At 36.9% G+C, this 7,968-nt stretch overlaps 1 long non-coding RNA gene across 1 annotated transcript; it reads left to right on the top strand.

The window, feature by feature from the left end:
* The first annotated feature begins 1,219 nt into the window (after positions 1-1,219).
* LOC112461677 lies at positions 1,220-2,217 on the top strand. The gene is made up of 3 exons (XR_003041576.1): positions 1,220-1,280; positions 1,835-1,921; positions 2,136-2,217. It is a non-coding gene; the product is annotated as an uncharacterized LOC112461677 (long non-coding RNA).
* Positions 2,218-7,968: the final 5,751 nt, after the last annotated feature.

Here is a 7,968-nt window from a genome sequence, read left to right as displayed (position 1 = left end):
ATACGATGTTTAACTAATATTATTTTTAATAATATTTGTAAATTTAAAAAATAAAATGGACGTCAATACATGTATGATGCATTTTATACTTATAGCTGTTGTATTTACTAATTACATGTTATTTATACATTATAATCTTATTAAATTATATAAATTATATAATATAGTTATATATATATAAATATATATATATAATTACATAAATTTTAACTCATTCCTACAAGAATTTCTAGAACTGTATAAATAACATGTAATTAGTAATACAACAGATATAAGTATAAAATGTATTGACGTCCATTTTATTTTTTAGATTTATTAATATTATTAAAAATAATATTAGTTAAACATCGTATACTTATTAATGCACCGGATGCACCCAATGTTGGTCCATTATCATTTAGGAACGTTGGGCCAATATCTAGAATTTAAATAGTCGACATATGTTCAATATTGGGCCAATGTTTTTGTGCGATTTGATCATTTTTAAATCGTTGGTACAATGTTGGCTAAATGTAACATCCCACACAGCACATAATATTGTAGAAGTATTGCAGTAATATTGCAATATAGTGGAAATATTACGTATTAAAATGAAATATTTCAGAAATATTACTGATTCAGAAGTATTACACGTTTTTAAATAATATTTTAATATTACAGTAATATTGCTGCAATATATTGTTGAAATATAATACTTTAAGTAGCAAAATAATGCCAAATGACATTTTAATGACATCTTATTGACGTCATTTCAGACGTTATTAAGGTATCACACAATCATACGTATTGCACAGATAATATATACCAGTTAAAGAATTTTGGACTAAAAGAAAGAAAAATCTAAATCAAAAAATGTGATGAAATCAAAAGAGACTGACTTGTACTTTTGGGGAATAAAAGTGATTAAGATAAATTTTATAAGTGGTGGTATTTAATTTTATAACTTGTTATTTGTTTTGTAATAATAAAAGGTAATTATATATACAATTAATTTTTAATTAAGAGCCAGTAAGTAAATTGATAATAAAATAAATGGATAAAATTTATATTTCTTATATAATCAATATTAAACTTTTCAAATTACGAGTTTGTCACACGGATAAAGAGAACATTTCTGAGTGCGTAAGTGGAGGAAAGAACGCTAGTGTGTGTGGCTATGCGCTTGGTCGCAGCACCGACCCCCACCATTCCCGGTCTTCTCTCGCTGTCTCTTGCATGACTCCGTGGGACCACGCAATCACGTGTACGACACCGCACAGAAACAATCGTTTTAATTTCAGGTAATTTTTCTTTGCTTAATCTGCTTAATCTCGATTATTATTTTTATCTACGCACTGGCGGATCCAATAATTTATTCCATTGTTTTTAATTTTTCTTTATTTAATAAATATTGTTCACACAAATATTTTTAAAAGTATTTTTGTATAATTATTACTAATATGTACATTATGTACATATATATTTGGCGTTTGTCTTTAAATCCAAAAATAGAGATTACGTGGCATAATAGTCTGCAAAAACCACGTTAATATCATAACAATCATTTCAATAACCATCTTAAAATACATATATTTGCTTTTATAACCTTATTAAACGAGTCTCTAATGAAATTATTTATTAACGGCTTCATACTTAAATCTTGATGCTAACTTAACCTAAAAAATTTTAACAGTTTAATCCAACTGGAGTCCTTAGTTGGAGATACGTGATAGAAATCTGTCGATCCCAAATCTCCTAAAAAGCAGTTTAATCATTAATTAAATGATTTAACCATAATTATTTAACCATTTACATGATTTTATAATAATTATTGTTCTTATGCTATATGTTACAGTATTGCTTTCCATCAGTGGATGTTCATGCAGTCCAGAGCAGCACCAAGTAGTTTGATAGAAGAGCAAAAGATTTATTTATTAGATATGTAAGTAAAAAAAAGTTAAATTTGATATAAACCATACTTTCTAATATTAATCGTCAATACTAAAAATCCAAAGTATACGTGTAACATCAACTACAGATTTTCAGTATACATAGATAGTGAATATCACAATACAGATTCATACTTAACCTACTTTTATGTTTAAAATATATAATTAGATGTAAATAATAATTACTGTTTTTGTATTATGTTGCAGTGTTACGTTGCTTTCCATCAGTGGAAGTTCACGCAGAGCAGCACCAAGCAGTTTGATTTCTATCAAACTCTTCTGAGCGACAACTTCATTTATTAGATACATAAGTAAGAAAAATTTAAACTTGGTATAAACTGCGTTCCAATATTTTAATATCCAGTACTGAAAATCTAAAGTGTATTTATAACATTAACCATAGATTTTCAGTATAGACAGTAAATATCGGAACACGTCATACTTAACCCCGTACTCTTATGTTTTAATATGTAATTATGTATGAAATAAACAGGATGATTTTTATTTCGTGTGCCAATCATCTCCGCTATAATTATCTCAGAAAGTATTGGAAAAATGTTTCAGATAAAAGTTAAAGAGTTCAAGGAGGACCAATAGACAATTTTATTAGATTTTGAGTCCGGGACCTGTGTTAAGCATAATAGGATCCAAGTCAAATTATTTAAATAGAAACCCCCTTTTTATGGTATCATCTTTTTCTACTAATTAATATGAACAACTTTTGTCTGAAACATTTTTATTTGCCTTATACTTTTTGAGATATTCAAGGAAAACTTGGTATTTTTTTCAATATTTAGCTTACAATAGATGTGTTACGTCCAGCGGACTCCACGATATCCCTTTTTCGCGGGAATTCTTATACACCTAAGATAGCCCTAATATTAGGATAAACAAGCCGAGTACGGACGGTTATCGATCGGGGCGAGGTTAGATCTTGCATTCCTTTTTTTTTATACAACAATAATAGCTATTTGCCTAGACGACGAAGCGACCCTCCGGAGTAAAATATTGACAGACGGGGCATTCGTAATGAGATTTTTCTATCAACCTTGTCTAGCCCATAACTATAAACCCGGCGACAAGACGCGCCAAAAGGGCCTGAATCCCAGACAGAGTTGATGAAGATCTTTATTGCATCGAGCGAGCTTTCTAAAATTGCTCGTGCGATGTTTCCGACAAACAGAGACAAGGCCTAGGACGTGATTGTAAATACACGTGGCGGAAGTTCTGTTTGCCTTGTACCTACCATTAAGATTGAGAAGTATGCATCGTCTGTCGATATAAAAACAGGGTCGCGAGATAAGTAAGGAACCCCAATAAAAGAGAAATCGGCGATAGCCGAAAAACGAATGCGTCACTGGAAAGAACCGATGGGTTACACCCCCAATAAGACATGGGGCTTTAAGAGGGGGCTCACCAATAGAAAACCGCAAAATCGATAACCGTCTCTAGCTTTCTAGGATAGGCGTAAACCCAAAATTTACCCCTTGGGCAAGAAACATCTCGCCCAATAAGAATTCCCTTAAATAATAATTAGAAACATCCCGCCAACCAAAAATCCCTTAAACGAAAACCAGACACATCCCACCCAAATCCACTCCTTCCATCCTTCGAACCTTCCTATTTAAATCGCGACGTCGCAGGACCCGGCCTCAGAGAAATTTTCTCAGTTTAAGTCTGCTCGGTTATAATCTAAACCTCATTCGTTTCGAGAAACTCACGTTTAGAGTCACGTTTAGAGTCAGTGCAGCAGATCCGACGGACCATCAGTCGCCCCGACTCACTCACCGACGAGTCCAACGTCCATTACTGAGAGAAGGCGTACTGAGACTCGTTCGAACTCAAGTCATCAAGTAGTAAGTCCCGTGATTTTCTTGATCCTTCTTTTTCCGCGTTATCGCCCCCCTTCTTAAACGGTCTATCGATTGTCGGACCCCCGGAAGCTCATTATATATTTGGGGGTCGGTCAGTGTAGGCATCAAGTTCCCAGCGGTCGTTGGCGTTGTCGTGGGCCTGACTTACCTCCCGGCGTCTCGTCGCTATCGTGGACTCAGCTGGTCCATTGATCTCCCTGAGCTTATGCTCGTGGGTCGGTTAGTGTAGGCATCGAGTTCCCAGCGGTCGTTGGCGTTGTGGTAGGTCTGACTTGGCTCCCGGCGTCTCGTCCCTGTCGTGGGCCCAGCCTGTCCACTGACCTCTCTCCCCCTCCTTTAAGCTCGACGATTTTTGCTCGCTTCCGACCGGGTCCGAGAGAGATCGACTAAATAAGTAAATAATTTTAGTGGACCCGAAAGTCCAAGCCCCTCAAGGACCGAATCTCCGCACGATCAGGCGACAAAGAAATCGCCAGAACAAGCGGTCGCGACGGGAGGTCGAACTTCCCCGGGAGCAGCTCAACGCCGGTCCTCCGCGACTCGCCATTCCACCGCCCCTACCAGTTTTCACAGAAGAACCCGGTTGTTCGAACCAGAATCGTCCCGTTAACATCCTGCCCAATCGCCCAGTCGTCCTGCCCTTTCGCCCAATTGTCGAACATCGCCCTATTTGCCGCGTGGCTCCGTTTCGCGTGGTCCCTCCTCGCGTGGTCCCCGTCAACCCCGACCCAGCCCGCTTCCTAGAACCTCCCGATTCTCCCTCCTCTTCCCGAAGTCCGTCTCCAACCTCTTCGACCGCCTCGACTCTCGATCTCGAGGAAGTAGGCGATCCAGAGATCGTAATCTTAGAATAAATTTTAATTTTTTTTATTCTCATATGTTTAACTTCACAATTTACATATACTTTAATTTTAAGCCCGATTTAAATTAATTTACACACGTACATAACACTTCACTAAATTCATGTAATCTCACTACTGATTCCGATTGTAATAATAGCGGGCAAGATGTTCATTTTCAAATAAGTTTTTTTTTTAAAGATCTTGCCCGATCACCCCCGCACCTATGTAACACCCGCGAGAAATACACACACACGTTACACATGCATCCGACACTCACACTTATAAATGTATTCAATTTTATTTTGCCTAATTCTCATTTATTGTTCACCTAGTTTACATTATTGTAATAAATGTTTATCTTATGTTAAATATTAATTTCAATTTGCATTCATTTATAACTTAAGACCCGCTACCATCCACCTCTCGAAATTGCACGAGGTCCGATCCTGAGTTAAAGGGATTAAATTCTCTGACTCGAAAAAGGACCGACGATCGCACCGCTCACGAAAGGCGTCCTAACGTCTTTACAGACGTTGACCCTTTCTGAGTCATAAAAGTGCGTTCGGCTCGCGCCACGCGTCTAAATACTCTAAATTCGTAAGTATTTAGCTGCGTCCTCCCTTCCCCCGACCCCTCTGGCTAGCCTTTTCCTTGCTTCCCAGATTTTCACATCCTAATCCCGGGGTTGGACGTAACAGATGTTTGTCAATAAATGTTCGTCGGAGTGAAAAGTACAGGACTTTTTGACTTGATTTGGTTTCAAGAATATACTGTTGCAATAGTATTCTAATTTCTTTAAATAATTGTGTACACATGAAAGCTTCAAGAAAATGTATACACAAATATTTAAAGATATTAGGGTATTATTGCAATAGCATATTCTTGAGACCATATCAAGTCAAAAAGTCTTGTATCATTTTCCCCTCCGACAAGCATTTATCAAGATATAAACTAAATATTAAAAAAATTACCAAATTTTTCTTGAATATCTCAAAAAGTATAAGGCAAATAAAAGGTTCCCCGTAGCCCTCGGCGGGAGAACAGGTGGATTATAGTAAGGAAGTTAAGAGTGTCTGGAAGAGTGTAACAGGGAGGAGGAAGATGGAGGAGGAGTAACGGAGGGTGTGAGGAAGGCAAAGAGGAGGTGCAGGAAAAGGAGGCGAGAAAAAAGGCGGAGCAGGGTAAGAGAAAACAGTCGGAGAAAAAGAGCCCGTAGAAAGAGGTTAGGACTGACTGGAGGAGATGGTAATGGCAAGAAGATGGCACAGGAGGCGAGAAGTAAGTAAGGCGGATGCACAACGCGCGCTTCGCAAACAGTCCAGTATCACCGCAACGTGTGCGACGGACGGACGGCAAAGCAAGAGATAGAAGGCGGCAGAACAGACTGATGTCGCCGCAACGCGTGCAACGGACAGGTGGCAAGAACGGGAGTTCGATAGAAGGGATAGAATGTAAGAAGGGGAACAGGTAAGAGACGCACATGGCGACTGTAAAAGCGAGCTGCGTAACGAAAAGCACGACGATAGAAAGAAGGCTATAATATAGAGAAAAGTGATTGCGAATAGTGTCAGAGGTAAGGATTGGCTATAAGGGTGAAGAATATGGTGAAATAGAGGAGGAGAAGAATGCAGGAGAGTACATAGGCAATAAGCAGAGGAGTTAATCATAAGATATTCGATAATTTATTTCAGACACCGCAGAAAGAAAGAAAGATGGAAGGAAGTACGAAGATTAGAGGAACGGTGGAGTTAGATGTGGAGGCGATTGAGACAGTAATGGAAGGAAGAACATCGAGGACGATGAAGAACATTAAGCAGGAAATGAAAGAGCTGAGAGAAGAAGTGGAGATCTTGAAAAGGAAAGTATATAAAATGGAGCAAGTTTCGGGTAAAAGAAAGAGGGACGAAAGTGAGGAAAGAGAGGAAAAGTAAGCAGGAAAAAATGGTGGTACGAAGAGAAGGAAGAAGAAGAGGAGGAGAAGAGAAGGAAGAACGTGATAATCAGAGTTGAGAAGAATAGATGGGGAGGAATCGACGCAAACTGGAAAAAGGTGAAACAACTATTCACAGAAGGACTGAGAGTGAAGGTGAAGGTGAAGGAGAAGGTGATTATGATAGGACAGCAAGGGGACTGGCTGACTTTTATGGTAAAGCTGAGAAGAGAGGGGGATAAGTGGAGAATATTGGAAGCAAGAAAAAAGGAAGGAAGTAAGATGAAAGTAAAAATAGACGAAGACAGGTCGGTGGAGGAAAGAATCAAAGCAGGAAAGGAAAGGGAAATGAGAAGGGAAAAGAAAGAGGAGGAAAACGAGAAAAAAGAGAAGTTGACAGAAGAGGATATTGTGAAAAAAATGGAGGATAAACTGCTGATGGGATCGGACGACGACGAGGGGGGGCGGACCGGGGGAAGGGACTGGGGAGGATGCACTGAAAGGGGTAGGGAGGCAAATAGTGTGAGGTTATATGTTATCTTGATGTATGTACAGGGTTGGGTACGTCCCTACAAAACGCCAAGTTTGTAAAGGTTTGGGAACGTTTCTTAAAAACGCCCTTTAAGGCCCCTTTGGGGTAAATAAAGTACCTTTCGTATCGTATCGTATCGTATAAGGCAAATAAAAAATGTTTCAGACAAAAGTTGTTTATATTAATTAGTAGAAAAAGATAATGTAATAAAAAAGGGAGTTTTTATTTAAAAAATTTGACTTGGACTTTACTGAGCTCAACATGAGTTCCAGACTCAAAATCTAATAAGATCATCCATTATTCCTCTATAAACCCTCCAACTTTTATCTGAAACATTTTTCCAATAAACCAATATTTTATGAGATAATTAGTGAAGATAATTGGCATACAAAATAAAACTCACCTTGTATAATTAAATATAAATAATAATTACAGTTTTTGTATTATGTTATAGTGTTACGTCATTTTTTATCAGTGGAAATTCATACAGTGCAGAGTAGCATGGAGCAGTTTTGAAGAAGAAAGAGATAGAAAGATAATATCAATATTATTTTTTTAATATTGTATGTAATACTATTATTAAAAATAACAATTTGATAAAATTTAATAATATTTATTAAAATGTTTTAATTTTTAGCAATATTAAATAAATATTATCTAATATTACACAAATAATATTATTGCGTTTACAATATCAATATTATTTTAAAATTGTATGTAACAATACTATTAAAAATAATTTAATAAAATTTACTTCAAGTAACTGTTTATTCCGCCAATGATATTTAATAAAATAAACACAATGTATTCCTTTTGACAACAATTGGCAATCAATATAAATTAACGCTTATTCATGACGTTT

This window comes from Temnothorax curvispinosus, unplaced genomic scaffold (assembly GCF_003070985.1).
Source record: "Temnothorax curvispinosus isolate PA1 unplaced genomic scaffold, ASM307098v1 QBEX01011597.1, whole genome shotgun sequence".
Lineage (NCBI taxonomy): Eukaryota > Metazoa > Arthropoda > Insecta > Hymenoptera > Formicidae > Temnothorax > Temnothorax curvispinosus.
Note: the sequence above shows the minus strand (reverse complement) of the source record. Positions and strands in the feature narration are given on the sequence as shown.